The following is a 4,528-nucleotide window of genomic DNA, read 5'->3' on the forward strand; positions in this document are numbered from 1 at the left end:
TTGTTTTATTCGGCCTTCCTAGGCCCAACCCAACCCATTCGACCAACCGTCCCGTCAAGACGGTCCAAATTCTTATTTAGGCCTAAAGATAGATAGCGATTGACGTCAACCATACCGTGATGTTTACTAATGTTTGTATCAAGGGCTTTCACTACTCGAGGAAATGGACTAGGAACCGATCTTACTCATGTTTGGCACGGACCTCTCCACAGACTAGGGTTTGATTGCTTGGTATGACAACCCACCTTTTAAGCCAAAACCCTTATTAAATGCACTCAGCATACCATTATAATGCCTGTATGAATGCTTATATGTGATCACCATTTTGCAAACAAAACTATGATAAACAAAAAACCGTTTCAAAATGTAAACATTTTCGAAAAATGGCCTAAATAGCGCGAAATGAGTCAAAACTCTGTCCAAATGTCCAGTCAAAATTCGGGCCTCAAACCCCATTTCAAAACCTGACTTAGAGTCATCACCCTACAACTACACTACAGTTGTCTAGGAAAACATTTCAAAACTTTGTCATTTTCAAACCTCACTTAACACAGTGTCACACTCCCACATCATAAGTTGAGTCTTTTCTTGGAGTAAGTGTGCAAGAATGGTCTATCGTGTTTTGATTCGTTGTCGATCTCTTATCCAGTTTCCAAATATGCCTGGAACTAGTACCACAAGTCAGAGTGGTCAACCCCAAAATGGTAATGATCAAATCCTAGCCGCGCTCGCCCGTCTCCAAACAAGTCAAGAACAAGCTTATGATCACCTCAATGCTATTGAAGGCTGGATTGTTGCTGTAGAAACTAGCCTCCCTCCTGCAGAAAGTGATGTTCCTACTGAGGTCGTGCATGATAACCTTCTACCCTTTGTGGGACAACAAGAAACCAACCCTACAATAGGTCTTACTGAAGCTGAAAAGCGACTCCAATACTTGGAGGTGCAACTAATGTACCTCAAGGGAGATGACATATACAGGGAGAATAATCGTAAGTATGTGGCCGTGAATGCTAAATTGCCAACCAACTTCAATATGACTGACATCCCGAAGTACAAGGGACATGAAAACCCTTTGAACCACATTCGTCCTTTCAAAGACTACATGTCTATCAAAGGCATGAAACCTGAGATGTTCCTAAGGATCTTTCCTTCGTCTCTCAACACCATTCCTAAGTAATGCTTCTACTCCTTGGAACACAAGAAGATTGCCACTTGGGATGATGCTGCAATTGAGTTCGCTAAACAATACGCAGATAATGCTGAAATCCAAGTCAACATGTGCACTCTAGAGCTTCTTACCCAAAATTAAAAAGAATACTTCACCGACTTCCTAAGTAGGTGGAGGAGGACTAGCACACAACTTGTTGAACGTCCAGATGAAGCTACCCTTGTGGAAAAGTTCGTGGATAATTTGAGACCCATTTATGCAAACCACTTGAGGTACCAAAACATAAAGACTTTCAAAGATCTGACAGTGCTAGGGACGAGAATTGAAGATGACATCGGTAAAGGACTCTTGTCCAAAACGGTAGGTTATGGATATCAAGGCTCAACGAGTCATTCTTTTGGCTCTACTAGTAAGACTGATGAGGTTAACCTCGTCAAACGTCAAAGAAGAATAACCCACAAAGGAAATTCACAAACATTCGCGATACATACTCCAATGCTTTGAAAAGATTGATGAAACTGGGTAAGCTCCAACCCATAGGACCTACACCTGACCCAGAAGAGAAATCCAAGTTCTGGGACGAAAATGCATACTACGAGTATCATAGAGGTAAGGGACACGATACAGAGAAGTGTTTCAAGCTAAAGCATGTCCTTCAGGATATGATCGAAGATGGTCGCCTACCCATACCTCCTGGAGGAAAGCCTAACAATGCTCAAAATCCTCTTGGAGTTCTGATGATTACAGATGAATAATCTACCTTAGATTATTCACACCTCGTTTCTCCAATCTAAGATGAGATCCATGCGTTAGAAGATGAGGGGAGTTATTCCACCATTTCTCCTACCATCGCCGATTTTATTGCATGGGCAAAGAGTGTGAGTAGGTAAGTTTCAGAAATCGGATATGTAGTAGCATCCCTCCGCAATCCAAGCACCATACCCAAAGAGAGCATGCCTCTAAATCTGTCTCAAAATTCTACAATGCCAGAGGTAGTCGCCATGGTTGACAGTCTAGTCGACCAAATAATCAATTTAGAAGCCGAGATCATCAGATTGAGGGAGCTTGCTACCGTCAACGGAAGATGAATACCTCACCGAGCACTATCTAGTCAAGGTTAGTGAGAAGATAGTCAAAGATGGTGAACACCAAGATATAGACCACCTTACTCGTTCAAGGCGTCCATATCAAAATGTTTCTCAGAATGGCCCTATAGCTAATGGTCCATTTATTAACACCAATGTCATCACACCAAATCATGGCGAAGATACATCTACTGACCACTTGCTAAAGCAACTGCAGAAGACGAAGGCTGATCTTTCAGTCTGGCAACTAGTTGTAAGTTTATTTCCCCATCGGCAAGCTTTAGTGCAAGCCTTGGCTAAATTGAACGTGGCACACAACTCTACGCCTGACGACGTAGTCAACTTGGTCTTCCAAGATTCAACTAAGCTAAGTAACCCAGTTACTTTCTCAGATGAGGATTTGCCTCCCTTCGGCGCCAGTCACAACCTTGCTCTATACATTACCGTTATATGCTTAAAGAAGAACGTGCCAATGACTTTGGTAGATGATGGCTCCGCAGTCAATGTCATACCATTGAAAACGGCATAAAAATTGGGCATGAAAAAATCAGATTGGACTCCTACTAACCAAGGTGTTCGAGCATACGATGGAACAAGACGTAAAGTGGTAGGACTAGTCAACCTCACTATAGCCACAGGGCCAATCGAGCGCAAGGTTAACTTTCGAAGAGTGGATATCAAAGCAACATTCAATATACTTCTGGGAAGGCCTTGGATTCACGCTTCCAAATCAGTAACATCCACTTTGCACCAAAAAAATCAAGATTGAACTAGATGGTAAAGTAGTGACGATCACTTCGTCACCAATCAAGGCAGTGATAGAGAAAATGTCAAGTAACCAAGTAGTCACAGATCCAGTATACAAGCTTGGGGGCTTTCATAGCATAAACCTTATAGAGAGCGAACTGGCACCTTTATACTTCGATCCATACTCCAATTTAGTGGTCAACGACATACTCAAGTCTCAGGGATATTTCCCTGGAATGCCACTGAATCCAGCAAAGAAGAATATCTTCGCACCTTACAAAGAAGGAAACTCTCAAAGGATACCCTTGGGATTGGGATACAAACCCACGAAAGAAGAAGCTTTGGCGATGCTCAAAAACCAAATGTGACCCTACCTCTCTACCCTAAACGGATACTTCGTTTGAGAAGGGAATCAAGAATACTTTCACAGGTTTCCCAAACCTTGGCACTATAAAGGAAGACAACTAGCTGGAATCGAGATCTTTCACGATTGCTACTTCATTCTTTCAAAAATAGTTCCTACCATCAAGACTCGTCAAGCACCTTGCTTAGACGAACAGGCTGTTAGCCTTCTGTTTGGGGAAGACCGATTTGTCAGAGCGGCACAGGATGAGATCATAACCATGATACTTCAGGATGACCATTTCAACCTCGCAGCATTAATCACTGAAACCAGTTCGAATCAGCAGAAAGGATGGAGAAAGTCGATCAAGTGGACGAACAACCAAGGAAACCTCTTCAAAGTCACCACTGGAGAAGGAGAGATGTTCAAAGGAGAACTTGAAGACAATGAATTCGAGTAAGAGTCGGAGTCAGAGTCGGAATCAGAGTCGGAGTCTAGAGAAGTCTCTAGAGAGTCTCCTCCTATCATCACTCCCAATCCCCTTGTTTCTCCTATCGTAGCATCAAGTAGTAACAGTAGCTCAGGAAATGCCCCAGCAGCTGTCCCTTTACCGCCACTGACTACTGAACATATGGCTTCTTTGTTTCAACTTTTTTCAAACTTTAATATGGATAAATCAGATTTTGCTTACTCTTTGTGTTATTCTGAATGCAATTCTAGTTACGATGATAATGAATATGATCCTGACCCAGACTCAGTCGAATTGCCTCCCTACATAGTTAAAGAAATATTACAAGAGGGGGAAGGGGCACCAGTTATAGGGAACACCGAACCCATCAACGTAGGAACCGTACTAGAGCCCCAAGAACTTAGGATAGGGACGACCTTAAACCCAACTGAAAGGGCCGAATTCATAGACCTCCTACACGAGTTCAAGGACGTTTTCGCTTGGCCCTACAAAGACATGCTAGGAATCGACAGGGATATTGCAGAACATAAAATTTCAACCAAACCAGGTTTCAAAACCGTAAAGCAGAAGCTTCGTCGAATGAGGACCGAATGGGCTCTCAAAATCAAAGAAGAAGTCGATAAACAATTCAAAGCTGGGTTCATCAAAGTTTTTGAGTATTCAGAATGGGTGGCTAACATAGTACCCGTACCCAAAAAGGATGGGCGAATTCGACT

This window comes from Silene latifolia, chromosome X (assembly GCF_048544455.1).
Source record: "Silene latifolia isolate original U9 population chromosome X, ASM4854445v1, whole genome shotgun sequence".
NCBI classification, from domain to species: domain Eukaryota; kingdom Viridiplantae; phylum Streptophyta; class Magnoliopsida; order Caryophyllales; family Caryophyllaceae; genus Silene; species Silene latifolia.